The sequence below is a fragment of the Stegodyphus dumicola genome, chromosome X1 (genome assembly GCF_044657685.1).
Source record: "Stegodyphus dumicola isolate Sdum_Otavi_A_Nest chromosome X1, ASM4465768v1".
NCBI lineage: Eukaryota > Metazoa > Arthropoda > Arachnida > Araneae > Eresidae > Stegodyphus > Stegodyphus dumicola.
This window is the reverse complement of record NC_140780.1, coordinates 73,421,798-73,441,004: the sequence shown is the minus strand read 5'-3', so window position 1 is coordinate 73,441,004 and position 19,207 is coordinate 73,421,798. Positions and strand designations below refer to the sequence as shown.

The following is a 19,207-nucleotide window of genomic DNA, read 5'->3' as shown; positions in this document are numbered from 1 at the left end:
CTGAAACATAAACTAATCATTGTTTCATTTAATTGTTTTATTCGCATTAGCAACACAACTACTAAAATTTTTAAGCTTAGTTAACAGCAATATTTTATTGTCTCTTCAAGTTATTTCTCAAACTTTAGTGGAGGTGCTTGCTGCATAAAAGTTCAAAACAAATATATTTTTCTTTAAATGTATTCTGTTTTTGCACTCTGTGTTATGATTTTTCTGTTACCCGCACAAACAAATTATAACAGCCTAATAAGGAAAAAACACCATTAAAATGAGAAGAAATTCACAGTTTAAGCTTCCACACACACAGGCACACACTTAGCTTTGATACACAAAGAACTTATAAATAAATACAAGTGAGCTCTTTTTAATGAGCCCCCTAAAAAAAGCAATTTTGTTTTGTTTGTTTTAAATTATTATGCACAAATGAGTTGAACTTGCATAATAATAAGTCCAAATTTGAAAAATCTTACTGACTTTTCGTTTTTTATAGTCATGTTCGTAATTAATAATTTCAATTGCATGTTTATAATTAATAACATATGTAACTAAAGTGCAATTCGACATGAATAAAACAAATGTTATTATGTATTGCAGTAGAAGATAAGCTGTAAATTAATTTCCGAATGAGATTCGTTACACTTTTCAATAATAAAACGGGATCAACCCTTTGCAAATCTTTACCGAGAAATGAGCAACGTCGCAGCACATTTGATCAAACCATCTTAGGAAACTATTTTTTTCTAGATGAAAAATATTAAATAACTTTGTAGCACAAGGATCTGCAATTAAGGAGGGTAATTGATAGATTTCCGCAACTTGCGGAAGAAAGTGATAAAATTTTTTCTTTGCTCTTATTTTCCGCAAGGGTACTGAAAGCTGATTTCAAAGGGCCACCGGTTCTGCCATGAAAAATAAAGGCGGCAGGTGCAGCAGACTAGACACAGAAATCGTGACTTTCTCACACATTTAGTTGCCCGCAATTCGTGACCGATTTGAGTCCAAACCCAACAAGAAACAAAGCACCGCCTCAAGTTATATTACAACTGGACGTTTCTAAGAGCGAAACCTATTAATGAGCTATCTGGGAGCTTATTTGCTATTGTCAGAGTAGCAGTTTATTTTGTGCTTCTTAAAGGGTTGTTTTATAACAGTGAAATATTTTAGATTCCTGTACGTACTTGGACAACACAATATATGCTTTTATACTTTTCAATAGCGTAACTATGCATACTGGAGTTACAGTTTCGGAAAATCTAAACACGAAGAAGTCCAGCATTTGAAGGAGCTCTATTAAAAAAAAAAAAATCAACAAAAATTTCTTAGCCAAGATTACTTCTCGGAATTGCTCATAGTAACCATTCATTTGGTTCTCACATTACCGTATCTCCTTCAAGACTGGTAGCTTACTCAAGTTATATAACAGCTTGATTCCGAAAAATCTCGTTATTACCGCAATTTTCCTTTTATTTGATCGCTTAGAAAACGACTGTAAATATGTTTTCAAATGAATCAGCGTTAAGCGTGAGAAAACTCAGTGAATAACAGAAACCAAGTATCCGTAACTCACTTTCCAGCCCCCTTCAAGATTTCCTATAATTCATACCTAACTCGACTCATCAGATAATGAGTCCTACATCATAATGTCTGGAATCATGAAATCGCGATCCATACTTCGTGACACGAGTCATTTGATTTTAGCAACTCGAATGAGTCACTAGGTTGATGATTCGTGCCATTTTGATCGAGACGCTTACTTATGAAAAGAGCGCTTACAAATGTTGTTTACAAATATGCAATAGATCACAATGAAAACGGCTAAATCGGACTCAAAATGGTCTAAGTTGATATTTGTTTATCCGTCTCGTGTTACCGTAGTTATTATCATCAATGAAAATCACTTAATAGTTAGAACTTAATTAAGAGCAAATAAACATATTTTTTTATGTCCGAGCAAATAATCCGATAAATCCGATCCGATAAATATATCCCAGCAAATAAACATATTTTATAATCTTGCTTGGGAAAAAAAAAAAAATATATATATATACTTTTCTACTTTGTTATAAAACAAGCGTTTTATAGCTGAAACTATTAAACCGCTTAATGTATATTTTAAAAGAAAGAGAAAGTAAAAGTTATTGTAATTTTTGATGAAATTTCATGGACATAAAACTATTAAAACTACTAAGTGCTTCACAGCCGTTACCGAAATCATCCATGCAAAGATTGTGAGCTAATCCTAATGTATATCCTTTTGAAAAATCTAACATTCTTGCCAGTGCGGTTTTGGTTTACTTAATTATGACAAAGCACACTAGGGCTATCTGCCTAAAGGGAGGGACGCCTTCATGGAGGACTTTCTAAGGGAAACTGGCTCGTATACACGTTACACATGGGGAAAACCACGAAAACGCCCATGCAGCCAGCTCGTTCGCGGGATTCGAATCTCGGACCGAACTACCAGTGTTCAGCGACTTTTACCGCTCGGCCGTTGGTGGGCTCTTCCCATTGCGTTAGTCAATACATTAAATTCCTTGCATCAGATTCAGAAAATGTTTCTAATCAATTATTGGCAATTAATTATAATTTTTCCCTCCGAACTTTTAACTCTAAATGTTAACTTTTTCATTAAGCTAGGAAAAGATTTTTTTTTTTATTATTATTTGAAATCTCCTCCAATTTCTTCTACAATCCTATAACGGATTTAAGATGGAGTCTTTTCGATTGCTATAAAATTAAAAGACCCGTGCAGGAAATGTTGTTGACTGGAAGTTGGAAGTTTTGCATACTAAGTTTGAAATGAATAAATAATGTACTGAATATCTGTGTGAAGACATATCATGTAGCATAATTTTCGAATAAACTAGAAGTTATTATGGCAGCACGTTGATAAATTAAAGGTATATTTAAAAAGGCATCGCCTCATAGGAAGAGTAAACGAAAAGTTGCTTCCGTAGCAAAATATTTATTGAACGTAAGCTTACTGTAGCTACGCAAAATTAATAAAATTTCACGAATTCAAACAAAATTTTAAAAAACATGAAGATATAAACAACATTTATAACTATTTTGTTTCCTTTTAAATTGGAAATATATTTTATTGATTATATTCTATAAGAAGATAAATGAAGCTACAAACGTCAGTTCTACATGCTAATTTCAGTTCTATCCAGTTAGAATTTAATCGCTTTGAAAATAGGATATATATACTTTTTACAAATGTGTGCAATTAATAAATATAAAAGTTAAGTTAAGCTTGAATATTTGATTAATTATGAATGGGTACTATGTCATATGATTCGTTGGGAAACAATAAAAATAATATTTAACAGTAAAGTCTCGGTTATCCGAACTGAAAGGCACCAAGATAAGTTCTGTTAAAGGATTGTAATGCTTTAAAAAATATTGAAAATTAGCTATTTATTTCCGAACATTATGTCACTCATTTTAATTAAATTTAATTTCAAGCATTAAAGATTTCATTCAAAATTAAATTATATTTTCCAGCAAAATAAACAGTTGTAAAAATGTGATGCCCCTAGCAATAGCCATAAAGATATATTTTCCAATATTATAATATGCAATTTGCGCACTTACTGTTTCCCGTCCAAAAAAACTGACGATTTTGTTTAACTGAAAGTACAATTCTGAGATGCCAAAATTACCAATAAAATATTGACGAAACGATTATTTTTTGTAGGCACAAAGTCTGCAGCTAATTGAGTAAAATAAAGAAGCTTGAAGTAAAAAGTACAGACGATGGCAGGATAGGTGATAAGAGAAGTCTTAGAAATCTAAAAACTACATTATCGAATAATACAAGAAAGACTGGACAATTTTGATGACTTTCATTCTCTACACTTTCGCAGACATTTTCAAAAATCTTCACTGACAACTGTTCTAACATGTTTTATAGAGTCTGATTAAACGATTATTCCTGTATTAAAGTCTTTAACTGTAATTAGCTTCCTAGAGAAAAACTTTCTTAAACTCCTCTTTTTTTCCCGCAAAACATTATATACATAGTCACAATACTATTATATATATAGATGCACACTTTTAAAATAATTCTACTTTAATTAAACTTAGGAGATAATATAATCAATTAATCAATACTGTTTAGGAAATAAATTATATATATATATTCAAAATATAACTTACCAGTATGGATGCACACTTTTAAAATAATTCTACTTTAATTAAACTTAGGAGATAATATAATCAATTAATCAATACTGTTTAGGAAATATATATATAATTAAAGAATATTTATTGTTTACCGACCTTACGCCTTCCTTTAAAAAATAATACTCTTACGCAGCAATGTTGCTGTATGTAATTAAATAATATTCAGCCGCTTTAAAATTTTTTCCCTTTGGCGGTGAATTCAGCTAATTTTCTTCAACTAAAATATTAGCAAAATAAAATATTTAATTTAAGACTCTTTTGAAACCAAATGGATCGACATATAGGTTAAAAGCTTATCACCTGTATTTGGGTTAATAACAAATATGATATTGCCTAAAGCGTTCTGAATTAAATTCTGACTATACGCACAGCAAAAACAGAAAATGATAATAGTTAAGATATCCCGCGGGAAAAGGCTGCTTTGTTTCCGCAGACATTACAATACCGGAGGCGCATTTGAACCTTTAAATCCCAAAGGATTAAATAATGTCGCAATTTCAAACATTAAACATCGAACACATGATTCAGTGGGAATTCATATACAAATGAATTAATTTAAATATCCAACCTACATCGCTAGCACAAAAGTACTTAATACTGCTATTCCAACAAGGGAAAGAAAAAGGAAAATTTTAGTTTGCAAAATTTTGTGTCTAGATAGATTTGAAACGTCTAACATGTGTATGTTGTTAGATTGTTAGACGATAGTTGTTTATATTAGTAATTATATAATTACGTAGAAAGTATCTCATTCTAAACTATTCATTAAGGATTTACTTTTTAAATTAAACATAAATAACTCGTAGAAGGAAATTTGACAAAATTCCGTTTCAAAAATTATTCATCATTTGTCTTGCTCCTAATGCTTACCTAAAAAAAAAAAATTAATTAATATGAAAAAAACAAAGATTTATTATGCTTTTAAACTGAAATATAAAATGCATTAAAAAATAAAATTTTAAATATGTCAAAATGCCAAAAGTTTTGTATCCCGTTAATTTGAATTCATTTTCGTTGTGTTCCAAGTAAAACAATAACCACTGCAGCATTGAGAAATATTTTTCTTTTCATTTCTATATAATCATGTCACGTAAAGACAGAGAAAAAAAAAAGAAGAGAGAGAGAGAGAAAGAAAAAAAGATTAATATTTTGCATGAAAAAGGATAGAACCAGAAAAATTTCGGCGGAAATAATAGTTATCAAATGACATTTTTAATACAGTGAATATTATGCTGCACATTTTGCGATATCAGGAGAGAGGCCTGCTGTTATAGGAAGAAATAGATGATTTTTCATTTCATTGAATTCGCGAAATTCCTTGAAAAAATATCAATAGAAACCCTATTATCCACGATAATTTAAGCCGAAGCTAACTAGAATAAAACGGAAAGGCGTGACTATTCAAGATAAAAAATAATACCGGAATATAAAAGATTTCTTCAAAGTGTATGCTAAAATAACACATTTAAGACTTTTATGTTATGTAGAAATAATATATAGAGAGATATAGGTAGATATAAATGCTTATTTTATGCTATGCTACAGTTTCTTTCATGCAACTAACTAGTACTATAACTTTTTCGAGAGCAAATAAATTAGTATTATAGCGGTTGTAGTTTAATGTGAAGCTAATGATGCTTCATTCAATGGAAAACTTCGCAAAATGTCGTTTTGAAGATTTTTCCTAATGGCAACAATTTTAAAAAACATAGGCATTTCAAGGATTTAATTAATTATTTTTATGATGTGTATATGCCTTAAGAACTCTTAAATTTAGTTATTTTTTTTTTAATTCACACGCACCACACTATGTCTGAACTCTCTAAAACGTGACACTCTCTACAGTACTTTCAAAGCAACTGAAAACTCAAAATCACCGTAACCTTAGGCCTTTAAAAGTGAAGCTATTAAGTGTTAGCAGAGTGGCTTTCAGGGGGATTTTTCAGAAAGAATATGCTTCGTATTTACGTTACGCTATTAGAAAACCAGGAAAATTCCCATGTAAAAAGTTCTAAGCATTATTGGAGAGTTCATATTAACAAAAGTTCTATGACTTATATAGCCTAATCCACAACTAATCTCGAAATGTATCTTTGGGCTGACTTGACACCTGCTTATTTCTGCCAAAAGTAGTTTATCAGTGAATTTTAAATTTTCGTTTTTCCACTTTCAGTGGCCATTTGGGGTGAAAAAATTCGCTATTATCCCAAGAAAATGCTAAATTTCCGTGGTTCGACATGCAGAGTCATTAGGTTTCTTCGAAGTAAGAAAATCGATGAAATCCGCAATGCCTTCGCCGGGATTTGAGCACTGGACTTCGAAATGCTAGATGGACGTACTATCCATTTATACCACGAAGGCTCGCGGTAAGGAGAGGGAAAATACCTTATACACGCAACGAAAAGGAAACGAGAACATTTCCGAAATTTCTGTTTTTCAATAATCATTTTCATCAAGCCTAACATGTCTGCAAAATGAAACACTCCATCGAAGTCAAAACTGACATCACGTATTTCGTTGTAATTGGCTGGTTTCCCTTTTCGCTATGCCAGCCTTGGCACACAGTTGAGAACTTTCGACTCTAGTGCCGTAAGTTCCAAACTTCAGATTGTGGCATAATGAGAACTCATTGTTTAGCAATGAAATTCTGTTGTTGCCGCTTGCGACAGTTACGTTACGGATGACATTTCCCTATAAACATATGTTCATTTATTGACTGCCATACATCTTTCAATAACTCTAGTAATCGATCACTTAGTGAATTCCTCCCGTAGGAAATGACTGCATTATTTTTTAAATCATATTTTAAAAATCGGAAAATTACATTCGTTACATCTAAACTAATACAGACTAATGATGTAGAAATAATTTTCTATTTCATTCATTTCTCAAAAATACTTTATGAAATTAAGAATAACTAAAAGTATTAATTTTGTTTCGTACGGTAATTATGAAGATTTGTATAAAATACTGGCTTTTAAACGATTCAAAAGTCGGAAATTTAGTAACAAAAATCTTCATTTCGTGGAGACTGAGGCGATTCGCAATATGTTTGTACAGCAAGCAGTTACAGCGCTGTCGCACTAAATATTTACTTAAAATACGCGAAACAGATGAAAGCTTTTGAAAGACTGATATGATAGAAAAGCTCATAACATCCCGAAAGAAGAGATCCTTAAATTTGATGGAAGAGAGCGAACAGATTTCAAGATTCTAAAGAACACACAACCTTCTGCAGAATTTTCAGAACAAAACACTTAGGTCTATTTTCTTAGACTACTGCTCACAACTAAAACAGTACAAGTTGCAAAAATGAACGCGCACCATAAAGAATAAAAATAATACTTTTTTTTATAAATTTCTAAAACATTTATTCTTTCATTATCTAAACTTACTTCATGCATCTCCAAATAGAGAGATTTTTCATATTCAAGACATGTGTTGAAAGATATATTTTTTTAAACCTAGGGCCGATTTGCTTATTTTATTGATGATGCCTGATTATAACAACGATGTGTCATATCAAGCTTGAACAATAAAATCACAAGAACATGCCTGTAGATCTCTACCTTCTCTCGGTATTAAAAATTCAGTTTAACATAATCGGGGACCACAAAATTTTTAGCTTTGTTTAAATGACAATTTGGTTTAAAGTATATTTGTTTTGCTCTGTATTTGTAATTGCTTTTGAATTTTGGATTAGCATATAATGGTTTTAGACCAATTTGTTCTTTTGAAAGGTCAGTTTGCATGATAAAGTTTTGTGGTTTTTTGAGCAGTCAGTTTGGCACAATGTTATGTTTTACTCTTTTTTACAAGTGTTTCGAAAGCATATAGGGAAAATTCTGGTACATCTGAGATTTGATTTTTCGGTTTTATATGAAAAGTCTTGAATGAAAATTTAACTGAATCTTTTTTCGGTTTTTAATCTCAAATGAACCAGGACAACGACACGAACAATTTTATGTGCTTAAAAAAGAATCCGAATCGCAGAAGCCTAGAAAACTCGCACTAAGTTCTAATAATTAGCAATATCAATGCTTAAATACGAATCCTAATCTAATAATTACAAATTAAAATATAACGGAGGAAAAAATTCTTAAGCTCGCGGATCTATTTGATATTGGCGAAATGCTAGAAAATTCACTTAAAATTACTGCCCCAAACAAGCAAAATTACTACCGTACTTAAAATATAAATATATCTTTAGGAGTTATGATCCATGTATTCTTCTAAACTAATCCCTTAAGGTACATACTCAAGAACGATGGAAGCACATACCTACATTTGATAATATGAGCATGCACATCTATCTTACACAGGTACACCTAGACAGACGACGTTGTTTATAACCACAGATCATAGTAGTTGTTCATAATCACAGCTTGCACTCCAAATTTACTGCACTAAACACAGTGCATTATAACTCCAGTACATACTAATAATAATTATATTCCAATAATTTCACATTTTAGAGATCCAACATTGAAAAAAGTACAGCACATTTTTATTTATTTTTTATGTTAAAATAACTCAAAATGCCAACGAAGGCTCTAATTTTGTTTATTTAAATATGTATATCTTAAAGTAAACACACACACACACAAAGAAACAGTGAATTAATGAAAGTGAGAAAAAAAATTAATTTAGATTCAAAAGAAAAGCATCGTTTTAAGGCATTTTTGAAAAATCATATAAGCAGTTGTATACGAGATTATGTTTCAAACAAGTTGCATGATATGACGCATCAGTAATAATCAAAATAAGGCAGGGTTTCAGATTACGACAAATTTTGTCACAGGACATCTTTTAGTACAACACGAACTTTCCATGGAGAAAGTTCCAGCTAGCTCCTTAGTCTACTAAAGACATAAAAAGGTAATTCTGTAAAACAAAAAGTTGACCTGAAAAATAATTGGGAAAATCATATGACTTAAACCACTTCCCTCGATGAAACAATACAATGAAAAAAAAAATCAGTTGCAATAGCTGGATAAAAAGTACATTACTTTAGAAAGAGAATTTCGAATCATGGTAATTCTACAAACCAGAATTTGACACACATATTCAGAGCCGGGACAAAGGTGAGACAAATCACAACAAGTGAGGAAGTAAAAGGAGCGCCAATTTACCTATGAAAATTTATAAAATCAATTTAAAATATAAATTATGATTTTTAATTTTAAACATCAACAAATGTTAAAAGAATTTTATGTTTTAAATAAGCCATTTGAATTAAGAATTAATAACTTTAATTTATTCTCAAAAATATTGCAGCACTGTTTATATCGTTTTCTAATATTAAAATTCATTCTCAAAACTTACGCTTGATGTAATGAGATACACCAGAGTTCATTAAATGAGCAGGGACAGCGATGCAATCACGTGCAATTTTCTGCAGCAAATCTCGCACATAAAAGCCCATTGGGAACAAAGGCGTTTCAAAATTAAATATAGAGTATTATCAATCTTTCTCTTCATTCTGTGTGCAAAATTTCCCATTGAATCCGACTTTTATGGTTCAATGTTTACACTTGTATCCATGTTTAATTTGATATATTTCTTGTTTAACCTAAAACAGCTCTCACTTAAAAAAGGGGCAACTTGGTTTGGCGTTGAGTCAATAAGGCTTCCTTTTTGCCGATGTAAAATTTAAAATAAAGTCACTTTTTCCCGATGTAAAATTTAAAATAAAGTTACTTTTTTGCCGATGTAAAATTTAAAATAAAGTTACTTTTTTGCCGATGTAAAATTTAAAATAAAGTTACTTTTTTGCCTAACTGAAAATTTTACATTGGCATATTTCGCCTCCTATTTCATACATTTCTACCGCTTAACAAAGTTTTAGAGTGGTCGAAATGAGGCAGTCAAGTTCAATTTGAACGTTTTTCTACAATAAAAGAAAAATTAGATTTTTTTTTACTTTTATATCTGATTATGCACCAGGTATTCAACATCGCGAACAACAGCTACAAATTATTAGGTACAAGAACATACATCAATCTGCAACTATCGAAGAAAGCATTACCGATTATATAGAAGCAAAAAATAAATAAATAAAAAATAAACTTTAAAAAAAATCTGGAAGATTTCAGATTTTAAATTACGTCCAAAGGGGCGTTTTTTTAACGGTTTGTGTGTTACCTTTATTTATTAAATATCATGTTCTTCGCACTTAAACCATAAAATTCAGTTCAATAGCAATGTCGCAAAATAATTTTAAAATGAGCCTATCTTTAGAATTTTCGATACACAGTTCCGCGCGCTGGAGATAAAAAGTTTTTTTCCCGTAGAGTGTTGCCATTGCTCTTTTTTAAATCGTTGAGTTTGTTACTCAGAAATTCGTTAAACGAATTTCTGAGTAAGTTTACAAAATATGAAATCGATAATAAAACAAATTCCAAATTTCAAATTTGGGCTTCCACATGCCCATATTCGTAGGAGGATTACGTCATTCAAAATTCGATGGTTCTATGTACCGTTGTTTTATCACAATGCGAGAAAAAGTTCAGGGACAAAGGCCCTTTGGACTTAAAAAAATGCATTTGGACTGGTTTAGCAAGCGCATTTATTGGCAAGTTCGAAAAAGATGGCCTCCACACTCAAAATGCTTGAGGTTAAGGATTTGAAAATGGGCCAGTATGGCTCGACTATACAAAGATGTGCACCCCATTATTTGGTAAAAAAAAAAAATTGCTCAAGCTTAACATCTTACAGCTATTTTAAAAACAGTACTAAAAGATCTCACGGATATTCTATGGGCATGAAGAGCAAACGTTGTTAAAGAACTGTATCCACAAATTATCGAAGTATATCGGTTATTAAAGATGAGATATCAATTGATAAATCATAATTGCAATGGGATGAAAATAACAGCATTTTGAAACAAATTAATTTTAAATTATTACGTATGTTTGAATTTAATACTGCAAGGAGTAAATAACAATAAAAAATTAAAACTGTAAACTTGCAGTCAAAAAAACTATAACTGTTAACAAAGCCTTGCATTCAAAAACTATAACTTTGTTTAAAGACTCGCATTCAAAAATTATAATTGTGTATAAAGAACTGCAGTCAAAAACTATAACTTTTTATAAAACCTCACGCTTAAAAGAGGGAAAATGTCTTTTTTTATAGCAGATGAAGGGAAAATTTTCTGAAAGTATTCTTGGGAAACGCAAAAATTTAGTTTTAGAAAAATTCATAGACATCTCTGCTCATACTCGTATATTCATATCAATCTAAGTAAAAAGTTAGCCTTAAAAATTTGACATTGAAAATTCTATTGCTTAGCGATCTTTGTAATATTGGTACACAGTTTCTCAAAATTTTAATCAATGACATCTCACATAATACTGATCGAATGAAAGCCCTCTTTTATTTTCCCCTCATTAATATGAAAACTAAACGGAGAACTGGAGTAGACATGATAGAATTCGGTAACTTTGTTTTCCATCTTCGAGCAAGTCTAAAAGAACAGCCCAGATTATTGACCTTTTTACACAAATAAAAAAAAATGAACTAGCAGTTTTAAAATAAAAACGTTAAAACCTTGATTGTATGTATCTAATCTTTTTCAGCGATTTCGGGAAGTAGTTTTTGCACCTTGATCTTTTTGGATCATACAAGCGTATCAAGTTCGGAGGTCAGTGGGGCAGTTTATCACCTGCACTCACACGTGGGGATGAAAGTGCTCCAATCTGCACGTCTGTCTGGACGCAGCACATTCCAGTTCATAATTTTGTATCTTCCTTTTCAGCGAAACTTAACGAACGTCGAAATCTGAATCGCTGCAACCAAAGTTAAAGACTGCTGATAAGAAAATCTTGCTAACGGAACTCCCAAATGAAATAAAGCAGCTCTGGCATTAACTAACTTCTCCCTAAAGGCACACTCTATCACAGTGGTATCTTGCTTTATGTATTAACTACAGTAATAAGATAATAAGATGCTCCCTTAGCTGAAAAAAAATAATGCTGTTGGAGATGAGTTCCTAGCAAGGGACTGGTACAAGTCACAATCTTTTGAAATTGAGTTAATGAAAGATGTAGTGCAAAAATCTCAGAAGTATCTTTTGTGACTGCAGGCGTATTAGCACTGGGAAGAGATATGATGGTAATGTCCTAAAACACTGGCCCTTTCCACTAAACTGCAAACAAGTTCTTGCAGTATAGTCTGAACTGGCTATTAGCATCTCAACAAAATTCACCTTTACTTAGTTTCGCTGTCTTACGAACATGATACACAGCAAAATTCACTACTAATCTAACAGAAATTTGTTTATAGACTTGAAATCATTTCATTAGAAGCAATTAAATCTTTCGAAACATGCAAAAATATTTAGTTTTAAGAAAAGCAAATTAATTAATTTGAGGATCCATTTAAGAGGGAGAAAGCAACAATGACTATATGTTTGGCTAAGAAGCTAGTACATGAATCGCTAAATTTATCCAATTAAATTGAACCGCAAATTTTAGGCAGCATCATTGTAACTTGAAATAAAATCAATTGAAAAGAAACAAGCGAGAAACGGCTACTATGCCGAATTTCGATGCAATCGAAGAGACCACTAAACAAATCGAACTGTATGAAGATCAAGTAAATACTGATGCGTGCTATAAAACTGCAGTTTTCCTTGACGCAATTACCTAAATAGGTATAATTTCTAATAACATATCTTCATTCAAAAGAAAAGACTTATAATCCCTTTGGAGGATTAGGAATTTTATATCAGAACCCACATCTTCTATCAGAAGTATAGCTTTGCCCTACAAAAATTTTGCTTTTATTTTAGATCCTGGCGTTTTCGCATTTTTAGCAGATATGTTTCAACGATTAAGTCAACTATATTATTAGTTACAAATTGTACATTATTATTTCTTTACAGAACATGGATAAGATCTATGACTGACCTGGATGATCTGTCTTTTTGTCCCTTGACGCTTACAATACTTCTGACTGCGCTGAAGACTGCAAATCACTTTCAATTTCTTCACCTCACCTTTGGTAAATCAGTTACTCCATCTCACCTTGCAAATCGTTCTCTTCCAATCAAACAGTAAGAATGATGCATGTTTCATTTATATCGGAATCCATATACATATTGCAGCTAAAAAACAAATGATCTTAAACTTTCTGTTTGAAAAACATTAAATGAAAAAAAAAAAAAAAAAAAAGTACACAGTACTTAGGTTTTTAATTTGTCAGCTATACACAAAATGTATTGCGATTTTTCCAACTGAATCTTCATTACGAACGAAAATTCAGATTACAGTAATATTATTTGTCTCTCATTCAATCTTGTTATATAAAATAATATCAGCTACAGTATTTCCATTACACATACTCACGCAATTATTTAGTTGGCGGTTTACCAATCGTCACATCCCCCGGGGGTGGGGCTCTAGGTCAAAACTGAGACGGAACTCATACAGATAACTTTGCTTAAATCAAATAGCTTAATAATCCAATCATCAATGGCCGAAAAAATAATTTCATAAAACACTGGCCCTTTCTTCTGTATACATCATAAGATATTTTCTCATTCCTTTCTGTATGACTTCGTGGTGTAAAGGTAGCACACTCAAATGTTCGAGAAAGCTAAGTTCGAATCCCGGCGAGGGCATTGCTCTTTTTTCAAGTTCCCTACTTCGAAAAATCCTAATAACAGTGGCGCCCGAATTAAAAGGTCGTGGATGATGATTCTTCACCACGAGGATTTGGCGATTAGATCCCTTAATCCCCAGTCGCCCTTTAAAAGGGGGAGTATATAAGGCATTTCCTCTCTCCTTTCTACATGTTTTCGTGGTGTAACGGTAGCACACTCGGCGAGTATTATAGAGCTCCAGGTTCGAGTCTCGGCGAGGCCATTGCTCATTTTTCACGTCTTCAGCATCAAAATAACCTAATTACTCTACAACATCAACTGAAAGAACTGGGTGTATAGGCGTTTCGTGGCTTCCACCATGTGCAGCATTAAAACTAGCCAGTTTTCCTTGAAAATTCTGCAACGTGTTTAATTCTCTTCAGACACTGTCCAAATGTGCTTTTCCGTAGTTATACATTCCATTTCTGTCCTTTTTCCACACTAAAATATTCATTACGATGAAATAAACGCATCTTTGAATTAAAATTATTCCAAGCAAAAATCTTAATATACAAAATTAATATCACCTCGATCCTAAACTGTTTCGAAGACGTTTATGAAATTCAAAAAACGCAAAGCGTAAACTAAAAGTACTCCATTAATAAATGTCTACGAATATATGAAGAAGAATTAAGAACGTGACTGCAGGTGTATTAGCACTGGGAAGAGATATGAAGGTGGTTTCACAGTAAAGCAGGTGGTGATAACTTTTTTCTATAAATTTAGACTCTTTTTACGAATTCAGCCCTAAAACTTTGTAAACAGATTGTGCTAGTCAAAAGATAATACAAACGACGCTGAAGAATTCAATTTAAAAATTTCGATTCAGTTAAAAGAAGACGGGGAAAAAATTAAACGGTTTCATCTACTGCATAAATAAAGAGTGATAAGTTTACAATTTGATATGGCTAAAATTCCAAAATCTTGCGAAGAAACTAAACCATACTCAAGACTAAAACTAAAAACACTGCTCAGTATACATTAAGCCGATTTTGTTTGTTTTATTTGATTATGGTAAAGCACTTCAGGGTTATTTGCCCAAGGGAAGGGGTACCCTTCGTGGAGAACTTTCTAAGGGAAACTGACTCATATACACGTTACACATCAGGAAAACCCCAAAAACGCCTATGCAGCGAGCCCTTTGCCGGCATTCGAACCTTAGATTGAACTACCAGTGTTCAACGACTTTATCGCTAGGCCGCTGACGGGCCCACATTAAGCCGGACTCTGAAATGTGCACTAGTTCAGAGCTCAAAAACCAATATCTTGCAAATAAACTAAGACATCGATTTAATATCTTAAAATATAAAACTAGGCTAGCATCCAGAGAAACAATAAGAACCAAATATGTAATGAAAAATTAATACAAAGTAGAACTAATAAATTAAATAGGTTTTAAGCATATACTGAGTAGGAGCATCGTTGGGGGGGGGGAATAGTGAGAAATTTCGCCAACACAAATACTCAGTCAAACGTGAAATACCTATAACTGAGCAGACATTTTTGAACTCTTAAAGCTTCGTTCTGGGTTTGACTGAGACATGTGAAAGGTTACTTATAGATAACTATGGTGAGATAGGTGCAAGGTTACCATAACTACAAGGCTTGTTCATCTGCACTTACATAATACGCACTTGTGACGTTAGTTTTCTCACACCAAAGAGTTTCTTTTTCTTCAAGCGCTTTTCTGAAGTGTAGGATTCGAGCTAATTCTCATGCTTCCCCCCCCCAACTGAATAATATTCTACATCTTTAAAGTTGAAATCAGAACTTTCTCATGCAGTTTTAAAACTAAAAGATCGTGTGTGATGGGTAGGTAGACAGAAAATCTTGAATTTTGACCATTATATTATTTGTTAAATGAATTTCTGCACAAAATTACTCATAAGTGTTAGACAATTCTCTATAAAAATTCCTCCACGAAACATCTTCTTCCTAAATTTGCGTCCAACACAAAATTTGACGTAATAAATCCAAGTTCAAGCATTTCTAGATAAAGTTACTATAACAAGTGAAATAAAACAAACATAACTTTCTTCACAAAGACAAACAGATCATCACCCAGTTTGGAACTTCCTAGCTGCAAGATTTTATTACTTTATAGCAACATTTAAATTCATCTGGATTGTCTGAAATATATTTTGACGGAAGAAAGGAAATCTTTCTGTTAATATCAGGAACAAATTTTGAAGTGCTAACAACTAAAAAGATATAATTAGTTAATAGCCTAAGCGCATTTTACAAATGAATTCGATTAAACTACGTCAAAAGAACGCAACACAAGATAAATACGTAATTATACAAACAGAAACGCAACAAGTGCAGTGATCCTTCACAGTTTTTCTGTAACTCTGAAAGACTAATCTGAAATTCCGAAATTTAAAAAAAAAATGTTTAAAGTTACGAAAAAAAAAAAAAAAAAAAAAGAAAGAAAGAGAGAGAGAAAGTTTTACTTTGTTGCACTTAATGCGTTTTAATGAGGAGAGAGTGCGAAAAAATTTGAATCAAAGTTCTAATTTATGCTCTGAGCTTAAAGAAATTGACCGTTGTTGGCATTAAAGTGCGTAAAGACCTAATCCTAACTGCTGAAAACATTTATTTCAGTTAATTGGAAATTTAATACTATTTATATTGTATCCGTAATGCCCTTAATTATAAAAATCTGTTAATGAGCAAACTTCTCCCGCACTTTTTTTTTTAAATACACCATTAAAAATGCGTGCTTGTTTCTGAGGCTCAATCAATACAAGAAACAAAAATAAAACGAAGTTTAATTATTCGTGCCATAATTCGAAAATTACGCAAGTAGTAAAACACGATACAAGCTACTCGACAACGAGCACTCAGCCATGCCTACTGACATCTAAAGTTTCAATTGGAAAAGCAATTCTTCTGCATTCTAGAGATACAGGCAAGTTGTCTTATTTCTTTGCCGCAATCATTAAATATCAAATTAAAGGCACTGAAAATGCATTTTCACCAAAGAAAAAAGTAACAATTAAAAAGACTTTAAACAAGATTACATTTTCCGAAGACACTGACTCGCGATCATCTGATTCGAATTTATTAATTAATTAATTTTAAGGAGATTCGCCTCTTCAAAAAAGTATAGTTTGTGTGGAATATAATGATGAATACCAAGAACGTTTAGGATAAATTAATGTAATTCAAATGCGATTAAAATAAAATCACGTTCTTATTAAGCAATGTATACGTTGCTAATAAGGAACACGCACTGGGGCTGATTTACGAAAGAAAAAATATGGAAAGAACCCTTTCTCGGCTCAAATGCATTTAGAGGAGTGAAAGAAAAGCACAAATCACGCAGACAATTTATTGTCAAAGATGCCACAACTATTAATCATTTAGCGACACGGCAATGAGCACTGAGGTTAACACTACTGACAACATGTTATTTCAATGAGATATTTTCATTACAGCTTCATTCTGCTAATACCCACACATAAATATAATATGAATGAATTTTTCAGAACTTTAACCAAACGTCAGAAGGAGAAGACAGCTGAGGCGAAGGTAATGGGGGGGGGGAAGATAAAGCCGTTTTCATAAATTTTTGAACGATTAATTCTGCAAAGGGAGTAATTACAATTGAAACCATTCAATTCCAAAATTTTTATTTCAGGTGGATTCTAATATACTTTTGAAACCAGTATTCAATTCTAAAAGCTGCGCTGAACACTAAAATGTGGGATATTGCTTGATTCTAGTACACAATTTGACTTTAAAAAATATACTTATTCTCATAATTTTCCTCATTCTACCTTATGTAGAATATTCCTTTATCTTGGCATTTATTATCGCTCTAAAATGGTATTTGTCTGTTTCAAAATTACTCTTTAAATTCTATACTATAAGATTTCATTTTTGGATTTCGCAACCTCACTTTAAATTAACACATACATTTTTCGGCATTAGTTTTAGAAACAGGCGGTGTCATATGAAACAGATTTAATAATATATTTTAAAAATATTTTCAGTATAATTTACTACAAATATTTTCAACTTATTATTTTCCAACTCATTACTTTCAAATATTTTCAGCAAATATTTTCAACATAAATTACTTGATTTTACTTTTACTGTTAAAACAAGTTACTCTCAAAGTTTATTCTCGACTTTGGAAAACGATACCCTTCAGTTACAATCCCCTCAGTGTTAAAGATATTTTGAGTTGGCCTGAAAAATCATTGCAGCATTTATATGTAGATAAATCAAAAATCAATCTTAAGACTAACTTTGGCTTTAAGAAAAGTCCTATGCATTCTAGAGATACAGGCAAGAGGTCCTCTTCTTTAAAAGGTTAAAATATTCAGCGTGTTAGACCAGAGATATGACATTTAAATAGGAAAAATGAAACCAAATAACGATACCCTTCAGTTACAATCCCCTCAGTGTTAAAGATATTTTGAGTTGGCCTGAAAAATCATTGTAGCATTTATATGTAGATAAATCAAAAATCAATCTTAAAACTAACTTTGGCTTTAAGAAAAGTCCTATGCATTCTAGAGATACAGGCAAGAGGTCCTCTTCTTTAAAAGGTTAAAATATTCAGCGTGTTAGACCAGAAATATGACATTTAAATAGGAAAAATGAAACCAAATAAACATTAAAACATAAAAGAAGAAACAATCGGAGCTACCTCTGTCAAAGAAAATGGAAATGATAAGAATCATAATTAAGAGAGAAATCCTTTAAAAAAAAACTACTATTTCAACTAAACGTCTTTTCCTCTCTTTACCTTTTCTACGTATACATGAAATTCTATGAAATTCTACCAGATGACTAATCAAAATAATTCGTCCCTTTAACCCCCTTGCTTCAGGAAAAAGTGGAAATCTATTAGTGATGTTATGCAACTGCATATTAAGCAATGTGTTTTAAGTTTTTATGTAAATTTAATTTTACCTTTTTAAAATGAACTATCAACAAAAAAGAGGTAAAGTACTGAAATTTTTATTTAAAAGCCGCAAATATAAACATTATCTTGAGGCACTAAGTTTTAGGTTTCAAATGCCGGTTCAGACCTAAGTTTTTTATTACAAGAAGATACATTTATCTGTCTCTTAAGGGACGTAGAAGGAATTTCAGTGAAGAATTTGTAAGGAAAATTGTCTCACATTCATGTTACACATAGGAAAACTCTTCACTCATGAGTACTAATTCCACTTACATTTCAGCTTACCAGCGGCCGAGCGGTAAAGACGCTGAACACTGGTAGTTCGGTCCAAGGTTCGAATCCCGCGAACGGGCTGGCTGCATGGGAGCTTTCGTGGTTTTCCCCATGTGTAACGTAACGTGTATACGAGCAATTTCCCTTAAAAAGTCCTCCACGAAGGCATTCCTCCCTTTAGG

General features: G+C 32.0%; 1 protein-coding gene across 2 annotated transcripts in view; it reads right to left on the bottom strand.

Moving 5' to 3' along the window:
* LOC118183190 (uncharacterized) overlaps nucleotides 1-19,207 on the bottom strand; it is an 841,429-nt gene that overhangs the window by 769,284 nt on the left and 52,938 nt on the right. The window contains exon 2 of one of the 2 annotated variants that reach the window (XM_085808384.1): nucleotides 13,101-13,297. The exons of the other annotated variant lie outside the window; for it this stretch is intronic. The gene's annotated coding sequence lies outside the window, so the exon portion shown is untranslated. The remainder of the gene's footprint in view (nucleotides 1-13,100; nucleotides 13,298-19,207) is intronic. 2 annotated transcript variants of the gene reach the window in all.